Source organism: Echinops telfairi, unplaced genomic scaffold, assembly GCF_000313985.2.
Source record: "Echinops telfairi isolate 266 unplaced genomic scaffold, ASM31398v2 ScPeMD7_2565;HRSCAF=3150, whole genome shotgun sequence".
NCBI lineage: Eukaryota > Metazoa > Chordata > Mammalia > Afrosoricida > Tenrecidae > Echinops > Echinops telfairi.
Window position 1 is genome coordinate 3,597,999 of NW_022106463.1, and position 23,203 is coordinate 3,621,201.

Here is a 23,203-nt window from a genome sequence, read left to right on the forward strand (position 1 = left end):
ATGTTTTCTCAATATTCTCAATATTCAACTGCTCTTGTATATAAAGCTCTTTCTTAGACACACGAGTGTCTGTGGATTTGTTTCTCTAGTCCACCCAGACTAACACAGCAGCCCTACCTTCACCCATCATCGCCATCAGGGACCTTTTGTGAATATAGTGGGTTTCACCTTGGGCTGCCAACCAAAGACTGCAGTTCAAAACCACCAGCCACTCCACAGGAGAGAGACGAGGCAGTCTGCTCCCCAAACGAGTTCGTCTTAGAAACCCGAAGGGGCAGTTCCTCCCTGCGGTACAGGGTCGCTTCAGAATCAACTTGAAAAAAGCGAGTTCTGCTTTGGACTCTTTTAGTTAAGGGTCCAAACTACAGCTGTGGGAGCAACGCCCCCAAAGGCAAGGAACACAGCTTTGGAGCAGCCATAAGGCGTGTGCTTTCCGCTTTACAATCCCTTCTTGTGTGAATTTTGACCCGCTTCCAAAGCAAAGAAAGAAAGCAGCCCGCTGCCATGTGTCAATTCCAACCTCTTGGGACCCTTTAGGACAGCACAGAACCACCCATTACACCACCAGCCGTGTTAGGCCACATCAATTTGGAAACCTCCGGGCCTCCAAGGGCGTCATAGTTTTGTTTCATTCTAATCACACTGGCTTACTTTTATTATTTTCCCAATCGCTTGATGGGCATGAAATCCAGTCACCCAGTTCAGTAGCTCCATGTCACCCAGAAGAGTTGCACACTCATCGCCACCCTCAGTTTTTTCGGAAGCCAACTGCCACACCCTGCTGCCTTTAAAATGCCCGGGCAGGTATTGCGGATGTATCCTAGGCGTTGGAATGAGTAGAAAATGTCTCAGGACCATTTATGTGTCTAAGACTGAAAAGAACCAGTCCCAGGACCTAGACCGAATCCGAGGCCAAGATTGGTCAGGCCTCTGCCCAGGGTGTCGTTAGCAAGACGGCAGCTACAGAACTGGGGGAGGTGACCAGCCGGCTTCCATCAAAATGCCCCTGTGGGATGGACGATCCCATTCGAAACCAGGTAATCTTTCCAAGGGCAGGGTCGTTGGCTTACAACTCTTAAACTTAGGTGTGGCCATCCCCGACCTCCCCACTCCCCCCCCGCTCCGTCCTTCCCCGGGTTCTCCCCGGCACGTGTTGCAGAATGCCACAAGTGGACGGCCAGCCTTTGTGTCAACCCGCGATCGTTCTCCGCAGGGAATCCGGAGGCAATGACAACGCTGCTGTTGGGGAGCGATCTCCCAGGGATGTTAGCGCACGCGAAAGCAGTCGCCCTCTCTTCTGCCAGCTGGGACACAGATACGCAGAGACCATCGCCCCCTCCCGCCCAAGCAGGGCCGGGCTGCTCGCGAGCTGCTCCCCTCCCCGGTCCTGCAGCGCCCCGTGGCGTCATGGGGCCCGCGGCTCCCAGATGAAAGCGCGGCGCGCAGGCCGCGGGCCCCGGGAGCGGGATTCCCAGCACTCTCCCTGGGCCGCTCGCCCTGGGAACCGACCGCGCGCCCATCCGGCCGCCCGGCCCAGCAGGACGGCGCCTCGGGCCGCCCCGCCCGTGCCCGCCGGCGGAGGGCGACCGCGCGACCCGCGGTTCACAAAGGAGCGTGCGGGCGAGCTGGCCCGGCGAATAGCTGCTCCGCCTGCAGAGCACAGCCGCCCTGCCCTGCCTTTGATGTCTCGCGACTGATCGCCGATCAGATTACAGGCGTGCTCAGCTCCCAGCTCGCCTGCCTTTGATCTGCCTGGTGAATTTCACTTCCCGGGATTCGAAGTTTACGCCTGGGCTTGTGCGGACACACATATTTGGGAAGGTGGAAGCTCCGGGCACGGAGAGGAGGGTTGCCAACGAGAAAAGTTAGCTGCCTGGGAAGGCCGATCGGCGGCGTCGGAGGATTCCGCCAGCCTGCAGGTATGGTGGCATGGTTGCCGGGGGTTGTTGCTGGTGTGGTGGCGGTGGCAGCCTGGCCTGTACTCTGTGTGTGTGTGTTCTAATAAAAGAGAAAAAAAGACGCACTAGGCCGATGAAAACCAAACATCGCTCTCGCCGAAGCGTGCGTGATGGTGCATGCATGTATCCGACTAAATACGACACGCTGCCGTTTCTTCGGAGTTTGTGCACAGGGATTTGCAGTGTCAGGGGAAATTTACTTGGAAGCGAGTCGCTCCAACAGGGCTCCAGGACGCGGGCCAGCTTCTTTCTGCCTGCAAACAGTGCTTCGGCCCCTGAGATGACTGAAGCTCCCCTTCTCCCCCTGCTTGCCGAGTATCTGCAGCGTCCTTTATGTAGAAGCAGTCCCTGAAGGGCCCTTGCTGCAAATCACTCCTTTTCTTCATGTGTTCTCTTAGACGAGAAAGGAGATCCGTTGCATCGCTCGCAGTGCTGCTTACTTATTTATTCTCTCTGTGCCCAGCAGAGACAAATCTTCACGGGGCATGCACATACCAGGGAAGCCCTGGGAAGGCTTTGAGCTACGGTTTAACACCTTTAGGCGTCAAATTGAAGGAGGGAACTGAAGGTGTAAAATAAATGAGTGAAGGTCACATCACACGTGGAAGGATTTTTTTCTTTAATAACGCTGAGAAAAATAAGTATCAGCCTCCTGGCAGCCATGGCCCCAAAGCTAATATTCCTAAATGAACATTTACTTAAAATTTATAGTGACCAACTGTTTATGAAAGCCGACTCATCCAGTGATTAGTTACACCAAGTGTTTGCAGCACATTTCGAGTTTGGCTGGTGTCCACAAGGCAGGGGGAAATCACACACGGAATTTAAACATTTGGTAATTCTTCATCGATCCCCCCCCCTTACACACACACACTTCATACATCTGCGAGGGGACGGGGGAGGGGGAGAGACAGAGAGAGACTTATATTGAGATGCAAGTACTCAGTGCAGTAGGAACACCCATGTTCACTGTGCCCCTTTGCACGTGGTAGCCCCCACATAACTCCACCAAAAATATTTCCCAGGCATGACAAGAGTTTGTCATTTGCTAGCCGGACCCAAAGCAAAGAAAAACCATTGGCTCCTCTGTCTGGAATTATGACAGAACAAAAGAAGAGCCCTAATGAGTTTCATTTCACGTACAATTAATCTTCCAACGCCAATGAATTAAAACGACTTTCTAAACTTCTTCCCCTGATGATTAAAGAGGGCGATTCGCATTGTTTGCTTAATTTTAAAACTCTTGATGGCAGGCTAGGGCTGCCCATGGAAGCCCAGGCGGCACTGCCTTGGGGTGGCCTAAGGCCAGAGCCAGGAAGGCTGTCATGGAAAAGCCCTAGTGGTTGTTGTTCTTATTCTTTTGCCAAAAGAGGCATTTCCATTTCCGAAGGCCCTCACCATGGGGCAGGTCTTGGTCACAGTATCCTGGTCACAGTATCCATCCGTGGGGGAGGTTGTTTGGGGTTCTTTAATTCCATTTTGTGAGTCAATGCTGATGTTTCATTTGTTTGCTTTAAAAAAGACCTCTAAAACTCTTCCCCAAACAGCATGAATGACCCCATTTGCATAAAGGCAATAAGCCTTTTAGAATAAGGACAGGAGAAGATGTCCAAAGGAAGAGTGTGTGTTCAGGATTTTAACGGACTGTTTTGGTTTAGATTTGGGAGTTGAGATGTTTTAACAGGACCCTTTGATGCTGTTACCAGGTTCATCTGAACAAGTTCAGCCTCTGCTCCTTGGGCCCAAAACAAAGCAGGGGAGGATTAGCAATTATCTGATGAATTTAGTAGGAAAACTAGCATGGGCAAGTCAAGTCCTTGAAAATCCACTTCAGAGTCTGAATTAATTCAGTTAATTGTTTACTTCTTGAGTCGAGGTTGAGAAATGAAACATTGTATGGGGTTTTTGTTTTTAAATGAAGAAAGATGCCTATTGCTAAATACACAGGTACTGTTTCAAAAGGGCAGCCCTTTCATGAATGGTCACAAGATGATCTTGATGTCAATAGATAGAAACTATGATAATTCTACACGGAAGGAAGCCCTTTCTTCCCCCCACCCCCACCCCCCACCCCACCAGCCTTTTCAGATCTATTGCATCAATAGCGGCTTTGTTCACCCAGAAAGCCCTCATCTTCAAAGGCTTTTCTTCTCAGTCCTGTTTCTGTCACAGATTAGCTATGTGACCTTAGTGAGTTGCTTTGGCAGGGGGTTGGGGGGGGTTGGGGGGTGGTGGTGATCAGCTTGTCTTTGTGGCAAACAGGGCTGGGATTTTTATAGCCATTTTTCAGACGAGGAAACGGAGGCTTTAGAAAACCCACTAGCCTGCTTCATTAAGATTCCGTGGCTAGGGTTTCTAAGTCCTTGTCCATTGCCCTTAAGCAGCTACTATGCGTGGCCTGTGTCCCAGCCATTGTTAAACCAGATGCGCTGGGTAGCTGATCAATGTCAATTTGAAGACAAAGAGAGTCAGTAGCATTTGTGTTTTCAAGGAATTAGTATTTTCTTAAGAGGTTGCCAATGGAATTCATGAAAAGGTTATTAACCAGAAGTCGTTATTCCTCAGGGGAGCTTCACCAGGTGGTGTTTGTGTTGTTTCAGTTTGGGTTTCATATTTAGGGTACTGGTGCCATGCTACTTTTGATCGTAAAAAGATGAATCCTTCGAATGGATTTCCAATATTCTTGCCATTTTCCTCTCTTTCTTGGCAAAATAGTCTTCTTTCTCATGGTACAAAATTAATGTAACTTAGCTATTAGCTGTCAATTATACACAAATACACTGCTCTTGAGGTCAAATAACTCTCACTTCAAGCTAGTTTTTTTTCACTTTCTTAAGGGGTCATAGAAAGCTTGACAGAGATTTTAAGTATGTCTATATCTAGCAGTTACTGATGTTCATTAAGTACTTGCGTACTGGGAACTCTAACAATCCTTTTTAAACCATTGCCTTGTTCAAATTTACAACTAAGGGTTTTTTCCCCCATCTCCGTTATACAATCTGGGTAATATCATATGGAAAATAAAGCTGCAAAAGTAAATTGATCCTCAGTCTACCCTTCAAATTATGGGTTCATTTGCCCTAGAGCTAGGCTGTTCATTTTTTTCGACTCTAAGAATGACATTGAATGTAACTAGACTACCTATTAGTAACAATTATAGTCAAAATGTTGGCCAAGAAATAGCCTCCACTTTTTTGTTTTTGTTTTTCCCCCTTCCTTTTGATATTTTAATGGAGCCCTGGAGGTGTAGGGCTTATGAGTTGGGCTGCAATTCACCGAGTTGGCAGTTCAAAACCACCAGCAGCTTTGTGGGAGAAAGACTGGACTTTCTACTCCTGTAAACAGTTGCAGTTTCTGAAAGCCACCAGGGGTCGCTATGAGTCAGCACAGTCTCACGGCAGTCAGTCTGATATTGGAGAGCTGCCGTCACTATGTTACAGGTTTTCCATCAGTTGGTCTAAAAAATTAAACCCAAAAGGGACTCGGTATACAGCCCATCCTTCTGCTTCAGGACTGGACGCAATCATTCCAATCATTGTTGGCCATTTAAAAAATTTTTTCTTGGCAAAAATAATTTAATTCATTTTATTAGGAAACCCTCAGGAGCAGTTCTACTCTGTCCTCTAAGGCGGTGGGTCAGAATCAACCGGCAGTCAGTGAGTGGGTTTTGTTTAAGGGCAAGGAACCCTGATGGGACAATCGAACCCAAAGGTCAGAGATCTGACCCTTCCCAGCCGATCTGGCTGGGCGCCAGGGTCCACCCTAGATTGGGCAGTCCGAGGCACCTGGGAAAATTAACCTTGGGGTGCTTTTAAGGAGTCCCTCTTTGAAGGGTTGTCTGGCTGTTTTGAGAAGTGTGAGAAGTTGGAGAGAGAGATTCCTGATGGCTGAGCTAGATTCCTCCTTCCACTGCTATTTGACAAGTTGACAGTTCAAACCGCCAGCCCTTTTCCCCGCCGCCGGGGAGAAATAAGGCTGGCCGGCTGCTCCCGGACAGATGTGCAGTCTCTGAAACCCTGGAGAGGGTTGCGATGCGGTGGGCTCACCTTGATGGCAGTAGTTTGGGTCCTGGGCCAGGAGCCCTGGTGATAGACCAGCGAAGCGCTCGGCTATTGGATGATAAGTCAGCAGCTGGGACCCAGACTGCCCCATAGGAGGAAGACGTGGCAGCTACTTCCATAAAGATGACGACCTTGGACCCCCTACGGGGCAGTTCTACTTTGTCCCGTAAGGTAGCTAGTAGTAGAAGGTGTGGCTTTGTGTTTTGCTGTTATTTTCTTCGGTCCTAAGCCATGTGATTGGGGGTCCCCCAATCAACGACACCAACTAGCTCAAACCCCAACTCAGAACAGGAGTCTTGTCTCCAGACCTGTTGTTGTTGGGTACCCTCCCCCCACGGTGGATTTCACTCAAAGTGACCCCATGTTTCAGAGACGAGCTAACTGCCCCATAGGGTGTCCTAGACTGCGATCTTTATGGGAGCAGGTCTCTCTGACCCAGATCGGCTGGCAAGGGTCAAACCTCTGACCTTTTGGTTAGATTGCCAGCAGGGCTCCTTGCCCTTAAACATAACCCACTCAGTGCCGTCTAGTCGATTCTGACTCACAGCAACCTCACAGCACAGAGTAGAACTGCTCCATAGGGTTTCCGAAGCAGACTGCCTCATCTCTCTCCCATCGAGCAGCTGGTGGGTTTGAACTGCTGACCCTTTGGGTCATGGGCACGGACTCGATGACACTGCGTGGCTGAGTGAGTTTTTTAAAAAGGAGGAGGAGGAGGAGAAGAAGGAGCGATTCAAATCATTTCCACCACCCACTGCTGCCAATTATAGCCTCTGCGTGTAGGCTGGGGAGGAATCACAAGGCCAGATGCCAAGTGGCTTGCTCAGGATCATATATCAAGTTCATAGGAAGGGAGCCCCATCCCAGTAGTGCACAGAGCTAAGGAGGTTCTTTATTTAGAGTATGTAATGTCTGAGCCTCGGCACTTACACTTATGGAGCAAAGGTGTAAATGACAGCGTGTACCCATGTGCCTGGGCTCTTGGCAGCTCTTCTTCTGGCACTAGCGTTGGCTAGACTCCTCTCATGTGATGTGCGAGGAAGTCCTCCTTAGCCTGCTCTGCTCCCCTCAGACCAACATGGCGGATGCCTTCCCCTGGGCCTGAAGTAAGGGGCTGGCTGCCTAAGAGCAGCTCCGGGGACTGGGCTGTGGTGCCACCAAAATAGTAGGCACGTTTGACAGGTTGTGCTCCTCAGAGCTTGTCTGGGAGAGTGTGTGTGGTTTAGGTCGAAAAGAATGCTGTGATAGCGTTAGTTGGGATCCTCACTCTTGCGCTTCCTCCCTCTTCTACCAAGGGGCAAACTGAAGTCACTCAGTTCCCCGGAGTCCATGCTCACTCAGGGCTGTAGGACAGGCTAGAACTGCCCCTGTGGGTTTCAGAGACTGTAACTCTTTAAGGGATTAGAGAGCCTCATTTTTTCATTTCATCTCCCTTTCGACCCATTTTAAAGCTTTTTCAGTATAAAGATTTTTGAAAAGTGAAGGGGAAATATATGTGGATTTTAAGCCCCTGGGGAATCCCTTCTGGCTGTGGCCCAGGGGATATGAATAGCCTTGCTATCATGCAGAATGCATCAGAAAGTGGATTGTAGCCGATGAGGTTAGGTTAACACTTGTAGTCCTATCATTTGCTCTTCCTCATGATTCACTGCAATTTGTTCTAGTTTTTAATATTTTCTGCTTTCTTTTTGATTGAGGTTTTTAATGTGTTTTTTACTTTGTTATTGTTGTCAGTGTTTTGTTTTTTAACGTTTTTCTGTATCTGAAATCCAGGATCGGTAAATCTATAGAGACAATAACTGGATTAATGGTTCCTGGGAGGCATGGTGAGGGAGAGTGGGAGGCAATGGGCAGCTAAGAATGATGAGCACAGGAATGAAGAAAATGATCTAAAATGGATTGTGGTGATGATTGTACGGCTCTTCCTGGTGTGATTGAACTACTGAATGACCTGGTTTTGAACTGCCGTTCTTGTGGTTAGCCGTCCTACCTAACCGCTGTGCTAGGAATAGACGAAACAAAACCCTCTAGTCAACCTCTGCCCGGAGGTTTCCCTGAGGAACAATGGCCCGCACAAAAAATTACCGGAAGTCAAACACTTGGCCATTCACCTGGCTTCCAGGGAGCCAGCTTATCACTGGAGCTTTTGTTACTTGCCATGTTCAAGAAGCACATTACCTCATGAGCCGAATGTTGGTGGAAACATGTCCAAAGCAAATGTACTCTGTATCAGCTCAGATACTGCGCGACCTAGCTGCTTCAGAAAACGAGCCCTTGGCTTAATCTTAAAATAAACACCTGGCCGAGATGGTCTTGGCAATTCCGAAAGAATTTCCATCATAAATGATACCCAGTGTTTTAACACGAGAACATTGCCCCGGCCCTAGTTCTTCCCCTCAGTTCATTCTGAATTACCCTGAGAGTCATTTACTACCTGACTTTTTTTTCTTCGTCTTTCTCCCATTACCACCGGCGGATGCAATCAACATCCATGGACGCAGCAGTCGAGTGGTTAAAGGGTGCATTGCATTAGGTAAAACTGCTGCCCCAAACCTCTTTAGAGGGTTGAAGAGCAAAAGCATGGCACTTTGAAGACTAAGGGGAACCTGACTCAGGCCATGGTATATTTCGATCCCCTATGAAAGTTTGACACTGAATAAGGAGGACCAAAGAAGAAGGGGTGCATTTGGATTGTGGTGCTGGAGAAGAAGGTTGAAAGTATTGCAGTCAAACATCTATCTTGGAAGAAGCACAACCAGTGCGCCCTAGAGGCAAGGGTGGTGAGACTTCATCTCACATACTTTGGACAGGTTTATGCTTCAGGCTGCTAACTCTAAGGCCAGCAGTTCAAAACCACCAGCTGCTCCGAGGGAGAAAGGCGAGGCTTACTGCTCCTGTAAAGTTAGGGTCCCAGAAACCCACATGGACAGTTCTACCCTCTCCCATAGCGTTGTTGCTATAACTCAGAATCAACGCCACAGCCGTGAGCTTGGTTTGGTTTTCTGGCTTGAACTCCTTGGAGAAAGCAAAGTACACAAATACTGGGAGCTCTAGAACATTTGTGGGGAAATGGATCTAACAGTTAATGGAATTTTTCTACAAACAGTGTGCACCCCCTTGTCCTTAGAACCTAAAGCCATCGGATTAAGGTCTGGAAGGGATAGCAAGTTACTGGCTGCTACCTTGAGGGAGGTGATGGGGGTGTGGGATGGGGCGGGCACATGCCAACAAACAGTTTCTTTGCACTGGTTCATTCAACAATGTAAAACAAGAATTGCCGTAGCTGCTGCTTTCTGTCAATATGGCCTCAGCACTCAGCCGAATGTGCCAAGTGCTGTCACGATGGTAAAAAGTCCCGGGGAGGCTGCGGTGCTTGAGGTCATTACAGCTGGAAACTGCAAAGCCTCCTGAGAGAGCACACAGTGACTTTTGAGCTGGGCCGGACAATAGGAGCCGGGGCTCAAGTCATAGAGGGAAGGGACGCTTCGAGAGCAAAGGCAAGGACACGCTTGTGCACAGACCAGCGTCACCAGACTACGGGCTGTGGTCTGCAGGGGAGAGAAAAAGCGTTGGCCTGATGGTCTCTGGGCGTTAGTCCCAGATGTGAACATGCCACTCTTTATTAGAAGAACGCAGAAGAACAAACGCATTGACCTGGAGTCGATTCCAACTCCTAGTGACAGTGCTGAGCCCTGATGGCATATTGGTTACATGCTGAGCTGCTCACCACAAGGTCAGCAGTTCGACGTCACCAGTTGCTCCACAGAGGAACGATGGGCCTTTGTGCTCCCTTAACGTTCCAGTCTCAGAAACCCAAAGGGGCCGTTCTACCCTGCCCTACAGGGTGGTCCCCAGGAGTCAGAGTCACCTGATGGCAGTGACTTAGGGCAGTTCTTACCCTCCTTTTAAAGTTGCTGGATTAGCCAGCCGCATCCCTCTCCGGAGGAGGCGCTGCCTTTTGGATTTGATGAGCCAACCTTGCGCATAGGAGCCCAACCTGTGGCCCAAGAGTGCACACAGGAGACCCTAACCCAAACCCATTGCCCCAGCGAGTAGTACAGCTCCTTAGGGGTTCTGCGACCGTGCCTCTCTGGAAGCAGGCAGCCTCATCTTTCTCCCAAAGAGGAGTTGGTCGGATCGAACTCCCAAGACAGCAAGTTGGCAGGCAGATGCATTACCCACTATGTCACCAGGGTTCCTGATCAGGAGAGGCCTCCCTTGTTAAAATGCTTTCACAGAGCAAGGAGGGAAGGGGGCCAGTGGGCAAGGGACTGGGCTGAGCAGCGAGGAGGCAAGGAATTGGACCTCAGACTAGGGTGTGGGTGGGGAGGCAGGGGCGGGGGCTGGAAGACAGAACCAAATCCGAAGGGTGAATGCAAGAGACTTCTCCAAGGAAAAATGCAACAAAGATTCCCCGAGTACCTAGGAACTAGGCTCTGGGGTATTAGAGAAATAAGACATGCCTCTAGGAAATTGAAGTCTGGTTGGAAGGCAAACTGAGATGCACAGATAATTTCAGCATCATGTGATAATGAGCGTGGTTGTGAGGTACAGAGCAAGGTAGGATTGCCAGGTTGACAGGTAGGACAAGAGGGACAAAGGAGAGAGTCACTCAAAGTCACTTCCAGCGTTTTCCAGCTCAGAAGATCAAAAGAACCTGAATTCCCATAGAACAGAGACTCCGGAGCAAGCTCCTGTAGTTAGTTTACCCACAGCCCTCGGGTCCATGCTGAAGCTTGGTGACCCTGGACAGGGTTTCTGAGCCTGTCAATCCTAGGGAAGCAGACAGCCTCCGCTTTCTCCTACAGAGCAGCTGGTGGGCTCGAACCACTGAGGTTAGCAGCCCAGTGCTTACCTGGCATTGCCGCTGAAATGAAGGCAAATGGCGGGGCAGATTTGGGGTTGGAAGATCAGACTTGGAGTTCTCTGGTCCTCGATTCACTAGGGGGCAAACTGCCTAAACCTCTGTGATCCTCAGTTTCCTTATCTGTAAAAGGCAGGTATACCTGCCCCAAGGTTCAAATAAGATGATGTACATTCTTTGTAAATCAGGCTGACAGAGAGGAAGGATAGTATTTTTAATGTGTTCTTCAAGCTACAGCTTGACCCTTAACCAAAAAAAGGGGTGGGGACACACAGTGAACACATGCATTGAACTTTCAACTCTCCCCCAAATGTAACCAGTAGCCAGCTGTGGACCAGAAGGAAGCCTACTATATCCATCAGCATCGTATGTCGATGCTGCATCCACATAAAAGAAGGCATTTTCAGGGCAAGCAAGCATTTTGTAAGGCGTGGCAGGTTTTTACTCCAGTTGGCGTAGCTACAGCAAGGTCTTCATGACTTTTCTTTTCGTTGTTCACGACGGTCCTGGACCGTCCTGGATAGACGTTGTGTTCATCTGGAACTGGTGGGCCACCCCAGCTGCTGACCTTGATCTGAGGTACTTGTCAAGCCATCCAACTTTTTCTTGTAACGTCGTGATATCGCTCTGCATCTTGGGAGCATGTTTAGCATCAGTAGTCCCCCTTCCTGTGGCCCCCACCGTGCGATTCACGGTTTCTGTATGGTTGTTACTGTTGTCGGGTGCCATCCAGTCGGTTCTGACCCACAGCGCCATTATGCACAACAGAATCAAACACAGCCCGGGCCTGCGCCATCCTCACACCTGTTCCTGTGCTTGAGCCCATGGTTGCAGCCAGGTGTGCATCCATCTCATGGAGGGCCTTCCTCTTTATCGCTGCCCCCTCTGCTTTGCCAAACGTGATGTCCTCCTCCAGGGACTGGTCCCTCCTGACAATGATGTCCAAAGTCTGTAAGACCCAGGCTTGCCATCCTTGCCTCTAAGGAGCACGCAGGCCATACTTCTTCCAGCATAGATTGGTTTGTCCTTTGAGCAGTCCATGGTACTTTCAATATTCTTCTCCAGCACCACAATTTTAATGCGTATCTTCTTTGGTCTTCCTTATTCAGCGTCTGACTTTCGCATGCATATGAGTCCATGGAGTGTACTATGGCTTGGGTCAGGCACATCTAGATACTGCATGAAAATTTACGTATGATATTGCCCCAAACAAGAACAATATGGGAGAAGTGTATGAGCTCGCTTGGTTCTGCTCTACATCTCTGCCTGAGAAAGAATCTACTCACGTGGAGATGAACAGCATCAATACTAGCATTGAAAAAAAAGGGCGTACAAGTGGAACCACGCGGTTCACACCAAGGTTGTTCATGGCCAACCCGTATTGCATTGCTCACAGTATGGACTCACAACCTGCGTTATGGGAAATTCATCACATCAATGCATTCGTGCAACACGTTGTAATTGGGGGGAGGGTGTCTCTTGTGACTCTGAAGAGGTTATTGGTGGGTCAGTGGTAGAATGCTCACCTTGCATGTGGGAGACTTGTGCTCGATTCCTGGCCCAGTGCACCTCACGTGCTGCCACTGCCTGTCTGTCCGTGGAACCTTGCGTGGGACTGTGATGGTGAGCTATTTCCGTGGCGTTTTTAGACTTAAGACAGACTAGGAGAAAAGCTGGCGAGCCACAGTGAACATCCACCCGGGAGAACCTTAAGGATCACAATGGCCCATCGATCTCCAACCAATCACAGAGATGGCAGGCCTGGACAGCATTGCTGTCTGATGTGAGGGGGGTTGCCAAGAGCCCCCCCCTCCCCCTCCGGGGGAGTGGGGGCTGACACCACAGCTATGAAGCTTCAAAAACAACCACAAAACCCACACGGGGAGGGCTGACACCGCCAGAGCTGTGAACCTTAGAACACACACACAGTCAACTAAACCCACTGCCGGAGAGTTGGGTCCGACTCCCTGAAACAGCACAGGCTGCAGTGGAACTGTTTCCATAGGTTTCCCACGCGGACACTTTTCTGGGAGCGGACAGCCTCGGCTTTGTCATCTGAGAAACGCTATCTAGGATCGCTTGAGTCAGGAAGGGCAGCAAAAGAGAGGAAGGCTCCCCAACGAGATAGGTTGGCGGCAACCGTGGATCCAAAGCCTAAGCCCAATTGTGGGGATGGCGCAGGACCAGGTGGTGTTTCCTTCGGATGTTCAGGGTCGCTGTGGGTCGGAACTGACTCAAAGGCACCCCACAACCACAGGAGTCCAGTCGGAAAGCACAAATGGCGGCGGGGTTGGGTGTTTTATCTGGGGAGGGTTTCTCTTCTGCAGAAGCGCGTTCTGGGTGGGTTGCGCCCCGGCCAGGGGGGAAGATACCAGGAAGACACCCCTGGATGGGCTAGGAAGTTGCCTACCTTCTCAGATGGAATTTCTTCTTAAAGCAGCCCAGCTCTGGGTCTTGGGGTCGCTGGAGGTGGGCCGGAGGGACGGATTGGTTCCCTTCTGCAGCCGCGGGGCAGGGGGCGCAAGGACGCGGAGAGAGCCGGGCCGGAGGGGACCCTGGAGAAAGGGGCGTCGCCCAGAGCTCTTGCAGGGCGGGGTGGGGTGGGGCGGGGCACCTAGTGGGACTGGGCTCCTGGCGGGGGCGGGCCCGGGGCCCGGGGTGGCGGCGGTTGCCGGGCTACCGAGCGCGCGGCACGGCGGGCGGGAGAGCGGCGCCCGGGCGCAGTCTGGAGAGGACCCGCATCCAGCTGCGCGCTCTGCGCCCGGCGCCCCGCCTCCGCCGCGCACCCCCAGCCTCGGACCGCGAGCCGCTCCACCTGCAGGCCGGGTCTTGGCGCGCCGCCCGCGAAGCCAGTCGCCTGGGTGACAGGGACAGAAGGTAGTTGACCAGCGCGGAGTCGCAGGGGTGTCCGACGGGGTGTCCCCACTCTAGGGACGCCCCGGTGGGAGGCGAGGCAGCTGCCTGATGCGAGGGGAGGGGAGGGGGCGCAGGCCAGAGCTGCTCTAGTTAGAGGTGGGGAGTGGGCAGCGGTGCAGGGGAGGGCCACCCTCCTAGGGGACACAGCCCTGGGGGAGATGGAGGGGACAGGAGATGCGGGCATGCCCCCGCTTTAGCCAAGAAGCAGGGAGCGCCAGAGAGAGGGTGAGCGCCGGGACCCGTGATCCAGGGCTTGGCACGCAGAAATATACAAATCTAGGGCAGAAGTGTACAAATAAACCGAAGGGTGCTGCACCCGGGCTGGGCGCCGGCAGGCGGCCTCTGCGGGCCCGCCCTCGGGGCGAGCTGCCCAGGGACGTCTTTCGGTGGGAAAGGAAAGTTTCGTAAATGTCAGCGGTGTTTATTCGTGCAGGAACGAGCCAGGCGTGTGATGGCTTTGGACTGTGTCCTTTGGAGAGAGGGGGTCAGCCCTCTAAAGGCCTTTTTTTTTTTTTTTTTTTCATTTTCTGATGTCACTTCACGGAATAGAAATGCAGCAAAATCGACTCCTGGAGAGCAGCGGCGTTCTCTTGATCTGTTTTGCTGTGGGCCTATGTAAAGAACCTGAGTTCTTTTTGGTTTGTTGTTTTTTATAAAGGACTCAATTTGCAAATAAATAAAACCCTGAGCACTGCCCGGTAGCTCTTTAATTAAAAACAGTTTTAAGCTAAAAAACATGGAAGAAGGTGCAGCTTGTCGGCTAGTTTTTCTGGACTAGGAAACCATTCCTCTCTGTAAACAGGAAACAGTTATTGTTAAACAAAGGCGAACCACAGACTCAGTTTTGATGTTGCTTATTTCATGATCCGACACTTTATGCACAGGGAGGGGCATGGAGGCAGTGTTTGCTTGAGTTCAGGATTTATCTGTCTTCTGTTGGACAGTTTACGGGGGTATTTTTTTGCCCCACGCTGTTTTCATATAGTTTTGAAATCCATATTCTCTTTCAAGGACTGCTTATTATCCAATTCGAAGAGAATGTAACTAAAGGGGTGAGTATGCCAAGAAGGGAGCCCACTTGTACTTTTTTTCTTTTTTCTTTTGCAGAGAGCATGTATCAGCTTCTGGTACACCGCGGAGCGTGGGAATTTAGTTCCATCATGATAGCGCTGCCTTGATGCCAGTGCATTGAGAGTTCTTGTGCTCGACTCAAGTCCCCTGCTTCTTAGCCATGGCCAAGTCTTTAGGACGGCCACCTGATGAGCACAGACCATGGGGCTGTGGGGCCTGCAGATGTCTTTTCTTCTCCTTAGTAAATGTTCACTGTGGGGAACCTGCTAGTATCTCCTGGGACAAATGGGTCTGTTTTTTGTTCCTCTGACTGCAGTCCCTGGGGTCAGTTTAGTGGGGTCTGGAGTTGGAAGGGAAGGGTGCAGGCTGACTGTTTGAAAAGGAGGCAATGCAAAACACCACTGCGATCCTCAAACACGCAGGACTTGATCTCCATTCAGAAGGGTTTCCTCCTTTCTCACTGCCAGCAAGTTGATTCCGCTCATAGAGCCCCTGTAGGACAGAGGGTAGAACTGCGCTTCTGGGTGTCACACAAACTGCACCCCACCATCGTACAACCAAAAACCATATTCATTGTCAGCCAGTCGATGCCCACGTATAGCGACCCGACAGGATGGGGTAGAGCGGTCCCTTGTGGGTTTCCTAGACTGTTCCTCTTCACAAGAGTAGAAAGCCCTGTCTTTCTTCCCGGGAGCAGCTGGTGGTTTTGAACTGCCGACCTGACAGTTAGCAGTCCACCTTAAATAAACATACACCTGAAGGAATAAGCTGACAGCTGCCTAGGAGATAAGAGAGTCTGGGAGGAGGTAAACACTTAAGTATAATTTGCTTCATTGTGCTTAGTTATTAAATGGCCCTGCGGCTGGAGAGGAAAGAATGTCAAATGGGCTGAAGAGTATTTCTTTTCATGATTTGCTGGTTGAGCTGTGAGTTCATCGTATTTGAGCTAAGCTATTTGCGCGCTGAAGTCGGATGTTTAAATAGGGTTGTCTTATCTTCTTGCCCACACATCCCATAATAGATACCTTTGAAGCAGAACATGTTCAGCCAGGGATTTTTTTTTTTTTTTAAAGCACAGTCACTCATTTAAAATACTAGAAAACAAAGGAACTTGTATGTTTGAAGACTGGCTGTTACCCGAACTGCTCGTTCTGCTTGCTGCGGTGGCTGTACTCGGAGGACATTCCCTAAGAGAAGAACATTACAACTCCGGAGAAAGGAAAGATTGGTTGGGGCGTCTGTCCAGACTTCCTTCTAACTAAAATTTCAGACAGCTGTGTTCGAGAGATGTCAATTTTTTTAAGTGACATTGGCCTGCCATGAAAGGCCTCCTGGTGGTGTAATGGGTACACGGGCTCCCCAGTAGAAGGACGGGGCTTTTTACATCCATGGGAGAAAGATCTGGAGCGTTCTTCTCCTGCAAAGAGTTTCCGTCTCAGACACTCAGGGACCGTTTCACCCTGGCCTACAGAGTCACGATGAGTCACAGTCTACTTGATGGCAGCGAGTTGGCTTCTTAGATTCTCTGCTCTCGTCAAGAGTTACGGGCTCGGAAATGCAAAGGGCAGGTCTACCCTCTGCCCAGGGTCCCTGGGAGTTGGCAGGGCCTTGATGGCAGTGAGTTTGGTTTTGGGTTTAGTCACTGATGCCATCCTCATTCTTTCTCTGTTTTAGGGTTAGAGAAACATTTATGAATTAAAGAACCTTAGTTAGTGTATGCTGGCTTTGAGTCCATAGATGTGCATTGAATGGTTTTCCTCTTGATCGTTTTTCTAAGTAGTGGACTGCTCACCGCAGAGTCGGCAGTTCAAACCCACCAGAGAAAGATGAGGCTGTCTGTTCCCGGGAAGAGCTACAGCCTCGGAAGCTGTAAGAACTGGAAATGACTCGGTGGCAGTGGTGGATTCTCATGATGCGTTACACATACAGCGCATTGCTTTTAAACTCAGCTCACTGCCTTCGAGTTGACTTGTGACAGCAAGCCTGTAGGACAGAGTGGAACTGTCCCTGTGGGTTTCTGAGGCTGTAAATCTTTATAGGAGTAGAAAGCCTCAACTTTGTCCCAAGGAGCAGATGGCGGTTTCAGACTACTAAACTTGAGTGATTCAGCAGCCCAATGTCTAACCCTCTACAACCACCCCGGCTCCCTCAGTGATCATAGTCATGCTTCTTAGGTGCCAAATGCTTGCTGATTTAACGTCACGCATGACAGTGATTTTCCTCCAGCAAAGAGGAGAGCATTCACAACTTCAGAGGCAGAAAAAGTAAACGCTCATCAAGTTGAAGTCTTTTTTTTTCCCACTTTCTTTTTAATTAACTCGAGGAGACTGACACTGGCCCTTCATGTTTTCAAACTTCAAGGGGAAATCACGATCCTGTATTTGGCAGTCAGGCTTGTAGAGTTTTTGAGTAGAAAGCTAAAAAGTCACGATTTGAGAGAGTGAAGTGGTCCTCAGTCCTTAGCCAAGAGTAATATACGGCTTCTTATTCCAGCCCGGCGCTGGGCACTGCTTCCACGCCCAGCGTGGCCAGCTCTATTGTGTCCGGATAATGCAGGCTGAGAGACAGAGAAATTGAAGGCGGGGCTATAGCACCGATGGGATGGGGGGGTTATAGTTCTGTATGGAAATATCTAGGCGGCTCAGGAGCCCTGGTGGCGTAGCGAGTTACGGGTTGGGCTGCTAACCGACCCCTTCCAACCCACCAGCCCCTGCTTGGGAGAAAGATGAAGCTTTCTATGCCTATGAAGATTTACCAAAGATTCCTTAAAGAAGACGGAAGCCGTATCCATGCATTTGAATTGTGGTGCTGGCGAAGAATACTCTAAGTACCACGGCCGGCCGAAAGAGCAAACAAATCAGTCTCGGAAGAAGGATGGCCAGACTGTTCCGTCGAGGCAAGGATGGCAAGACTTGGTCTCGGGTACTTTGTCAAGAGAGACCATGCTGGTAAAGTAGCGAGGCAGCGCCAGGCGAGTCGACACAGTGTCTACATCGATGGACTCGAAGAGAAGCAAGATTGTGAGGATGGCGCAGGGGGGGGTGGCGTGGCGCCCGGTTGTATATCGTGTCACTTTGAGTTGGAACTGACTGGATGGCACCTAACAGCAACAGGAGTTGGCATCGCCTCGATGGCAGCAAGATCTAGTCAATTCTGACTCAATGGGTCATAGAGACCCAGTAGGACCCAGCAGAATCGCTGCCTCTGTGGGTTTCTGGGGCTGTCTTACCTTCATAGGAGCAGGCAGCCTCGTCTGTCTCCTGTGGAGAGGCTGGTGGTTTTGAACTGTTGACCTTCCGGTTAGCAGCCTAGCAGGCAACTACGCCACCGGCAGTACATCTAAATGTTCGAATGAATGTTTCATCCTCTCAGGGAGTGGAAAGGAGCACTGATGGTATGGTGGGTTAAGCGTTGGGCTGCTAGCCACAAGGTCAGTGGTTCAAGCCCACACCAGTCGCTCTGTGGAAGGAAGCTGACGCTCTTTGCTCCTGTATAGATTCACCATCTCAGAAACCCCAAGGAGCCTTTCTACTCTGACTATAGGGTTGCTGTGCATCAGAATTGACTCACCGGCAGTGGGTTTGGTTTGGGTTTAGCATGTGGACCTGGCATTATTTTAAAGCCGTGTCTGATTCTGCTCCAGCATTAAGATGTAAAAAGCTGTGTTTATTGCCTTGGCGCTCTCCCAAGACTGGTTTTATACATTGTAAGCCTGTCATTTACTTTTATTGTTTACTTTGCGAAGATGTTTTCTTTGGGTTACTGTAGCTCGGGAGGATGTATGGACTGAATATAGCATCATTACATAAGTTAGGAAGGTTTTACTAGGCAAAAACTGTGACCCGACTGAAAAGTACTGTGGACTGCCAACGGATAACCAAACCTGTCTTAGAACAAGAACTTTGTCTTACGTACTTTGAACATGTCAGGAGAAATCCGGCCTGGAGAAGGCCATCATACTTGGTCAAGTGGAGGAGGGACAGTGAACAAAAGGAAGACAGTCGATAGGATGGACTGACACAGGGGCTGCAACAACCGGGCTTGAACCTAACAGCAAAGTGGGGCCGGCACAGGACCCGGTAGTGGGTCCCTTGGGGGCGTGGCTGACTCGGCTGCATCTGGACCACCTTTGTCATTTCTTCTGCCACTTTTCAGTGCGTTGACAAGCGTTTCATAAAAGCTGGCAGAAAGCTTCCCTGGAACCACCCTGCTGTGTGCTCTGCTGGAATCTAATACTGAGGACATGGTTTCCAGCCACAAACCATCACATTACAACAGACAGATGATGGGAGTCAGGACTTAGGGGGAAGGGACTTGTTCAAGTTCATAGCTAACAAGAGTCATTATCTTCTCGGTAGTAGCACCCACAATAATAGCATCAACAGCCATGGTGTCATGACTGAGGCAGGGCTTCAGACTAGTTCAGTTTGCGATGGATGACGTGAATCTAGAACAGATCTATTTTTTTTTTTTTAACTAACTGATCCATAATGATAACCAAGAACCAGGGAGAGGTACAGGTTGGAGCCATGGATGAGAGACTTGGAAGAGTGGATGATTGACAGATCTGTGTAGAGCCACACGCATTCAGAGTCGTGTGGGTGGCCACCATCTTTGAGCAGAGCCTTGCTGTTTTCGACTCTGCTCATGGTCTGATTGGCAAGTGATGTGATTGCTGTGCAACACACGCGGCTCTTCTGTTTTTTAAGAAGAAAACGAGACCCAAACGATGAGAAGCTGATTACCATATGTGAACCTTAGATCGTCCCACCTTCTCTGAGGACTATTCACTCAACTGGAATTATTTCCCAGCCTTTGGGTATTAAAGGGGAAGGAAGGAGAGAAGTCAAGGTAGGTGACATTCCATGTTCCTGTGACACATGGAGACTCAAGCGTCCATTGGAGACAATCTTAAGGAAAGGAACTGCTCTAGTTTGCAGCCAAAAGTTCGCTCCACTTTAATTTTTTAGTCAGAATTTTGTAAGGGGACCCAATTGAGATGTCTGTGGTGTTGGCTGTTTGGGTTTTTGTTGCTATAAGTTGGCTGCCCTCTTCAATGAGGGCATGGCTGAGCTTAATTGTTTCCTTGCAGATCGATGTGATGGGCCACAGATGAAGGCTTCGTCTTCAACCCATCCAATGTCGTCTTGTCCTTTCTTTAAGGGAGTGACCCATTTGTAAACTCCTGCTTTCTTTGGGGGAAGTACCCCTATAAACTTTTCTTAAAGCATCCTTGATTTCACCATTTTTCTAGCCAAATTTTGAAATTTGTTCTCGCTTCAATTTCAGGAGATTTCATGTTACTCAGATCGGGGCTCTTTCCCAACTCATGTGTATCCTCTTCAGACATGTTGTAACAAGTTTGTACAAGTCTTATTGGGGTGCAAAAAAAGTGTTGACATACAAAACATACTTTTTTCATAATATGAGTTTCCCATGAACTTTTTGGAAGACCTTACATAGGAAGTCAAAGTCATAGCATTAATTATGACTTTAGTAAATGTAATATGCATGGCTGTGGTTGTCTTTAAATATATATTTACTAGAGTGAGTGTGCCTGTTTGTCTTCCCTCCATAGCAGTTACTATACTTGACTCTACAGAAGCGTCTTCTGTCCTGAGTATTGATCAATCATGGGATATGCTGACTGCCCCCCCCCCCCGCCCCCCCGCCCATGTATCTTATGTAAATAATTCGGTAAAGCTAATTGCTATTGGAAGGACTCCAAAGCACGGCAGCCCTGTGTGTGTCAGTAGAACTGTGCTCCAAAGGAGTTTTCCGTGGCTGGTTTCAGAAACAGATCAACAGGCTTGTCTTTTGAAATGCCTTTGGGTGGACTGGAGCTTATAACCTTGTAATCAGCAACTAAGAGTGTTTATCAACGGCACCATTCAGGCTGTCCTAGGGGTCCTGTGAGACCCCTTTTCCTCCGCAAGGAGCCCTGATGGTGCTGTGGGATGATTTGGCCTGCTAACTGCAAGGTCAGTGGTTTGAATCTACCAGCTGCTCTGGGAGAGAGATGAGGCTCCGCCTGTAAAGAGTTACAGCCTCAGAAACCCACAGGGGCATTTTTACTCTGTCCTGTAGGATTGCTGTGAGACAATTGACTCAATGGAAGTGAGTTTAGCGTTTGTTTCATTGACTTTAAATGAAACTCACCGACATCAAGTTGATGCCAACTCATAGCAGCCCTATAGGACAGGGTAGATTTGCCCCTGTGATAATGCTTTATGGGAGTGGGAGCCGGCTGGTGGTTTCAAACTGCCGACCTTATAGATCGCAGCCCACTTGTAACCACTCCAGCACCAGGGATCTATACATAGGTGATACATAGCTGTTTTTACCTTTTCAGAATTAGCTAGTGTTCTAATTTTGTTATCTTCCTACTTTGCTTCTCTTAACTGCAGGTTAAGAAGGAAAGAATCTGAAACATTCCTTTCAGGGAATGTGATTTTTATCTTCTGCCCCCACCCCACGTCCATGGCTCTCCACACGCAGCGTTTGTATGGCCGAGTAATTGCAGGATGGTTTTGAGATATGCAAGCGGGGGTGGGAAAAGCAGACACCAAGAAGCTAGAAAAGCTTATAAACACTTTTATTTATTTATTTTCCAAGAAGCTGTTTGAATTCTCCCGGGCGGGCATTCATTCAACAAACGCACGATGGTTCCCTGCTGCTCTTACTGGGCACCTTGAGCTGCTGTGAGGCCAGCGCGGCTCCGCTCTGGGTTTCAGGCAGCATGGCAATATATGTACAAATGTGCGTGGTACACTTGATGTATGGATTGTTATAACGCTGTATGAGCCCCCAATAAAATGACTTATAGATAGCACCCCCCAAAAAAAAAACCATGAGTCCACTTTATAAGGACATTGGGCTCTTGTTTCCTGTCTGATCGATGGGAAGGCGGAGGGTTGTGAACCTTCTCTAAAATCATCATCATCATAAATCACAGGTCTGCCTGGGCCCAGGAGTCTGTAAAAAGCAACTGGCTGGAGGGTAGACAGGTGTTAGCCTAGAATCAGCGGTTCTCAACCTGTGGGTTTCGACTCCTTTGGGGGTCGAACGACCCTTTCACAGGGGTTGCCCGGTTCCTAACAGTAGCAAAATGACAGTTATGAAGTAGCAACGAAAATAATTTTAGGGGTGGGGGGTCACCACAACACAAGGAACTGTATTAAAGGGTGGCGGCATTAGGAAGGTTGAGAACCACTGGCCTAGATGAAGAAAAAGAGTTTTCTACAAACGAGAGGAGAAATCACCGGGGAGCGGGGAAGTTGTTGGGAGGTTTAATAAATAGTTAAAGTTGCTGAATACAAGACTGATGATCAGAAAGGTAAGCCCAGACCTGAATCACAATAACTCAAAGCACTCACCACCACAGAGTCAATCCCGACCGATAGCAACTCCGTAAGACAGGGTAGAACTGCCACGGGGGGGCTAAGGAGACAGTCGCTGTTTCCTGGAGTGGAAAACCAAAGCCTCATCTTTGTCCCGAGGTGTGGCTGGTGGTCCCAGCGTGGCCCCCGCAGTGAGCAGCCCAGCCGAGAACCCTACCTGACCAGCGCTCCGTTAGTGCACACTAAAAAGTTAAAAATAAATAAAGTCAACTGGAATCTGCGTGGACGTTTAGATCACAGCTGGTGAAAGTCCAGTGGCTCGCTTTCAACTTTGATAGAAGGATCAGATCTGTGCTTCCGTCAGGGAAAAGGATGTTGAGAGGGTTTTGTTTGGTTTCAAAACATTTTCTTGTAATCTGGGTGAAAGTGGACGGAACACATTCGTTTCCCTTCCAACCGTGTGTTGGCATCTGGTAGCCAGGCGTGCCAGGTGGGAGCACTCTTCTCCTGCTCCTACCCTCCGGTTCCCATTCCCACTTCCATCCGCCCTTCCTGCCATCTGAGATGTTAAGAGGCCTTTCTGCTCAGAGGGTCGTTGGCAGGGTGCTGGCTGTGGGGCAGATTCACAAATGTCTGAAAGGGAGCCATGCGCATCTGCAAAGTTGAGCAGATAGGACAGGGTAGAACTGCCCTGTTGGTTTCCGAGACGGGAACTCTTTATATGGCCTTTGTCCCAGGGAGCAGCTGGTGACTTTGAACTGCTGACCTTGTTCCTTAGCAGCCTAGCGAGTAACCGCCACCAGGGCTCCCCTTGAAGTAGGGGTTGGTTTTGGAGGGATGCATGACACAATTGGAGGGGGCTTCGAAAAGTTGGGTGGGAGGGGAAGAGGGTAGGAACAGCAAGGTAAGGAGAGAGGGTGGGTGGGCAAAGAAAGAAAAAGAAGAAAGACTCGAGTACAGGAGTGGACTGGAATCTTGTCACTGTTTTTGACG

General features: G+C 49.6%; 1 protein-coding gene across 2 annotated transcripts in view; it reads left to right on the forward strand.

Annotated features, from left to right (window-relative positions):
- The first annotated feature begins 1,532 nt into the window (after positions 1 to 1,532).
- The window catches only part of TNFRSF19 (TNF receptor superfamily member 19), a 78,163-nt gene continuing 56,492 nt past the window's right edge, over positions 1,533 to 23,203 (forward strand). Inside the window, exon 1 of one of the 2 annotated variants that reach the window (XM_030886614.2) lies at positions 1,533 to 1,919. The gene's annotated coding sequence lies outside the window, so the exon portion shown is untranslated. Of the gene's footprint in view, positions 1,920 to 13,675; positions 13,761 to 23,203 lie in introns of those variants that run through there. The other variant, XM_045294057.1, reaches the window with a different exon arrangement.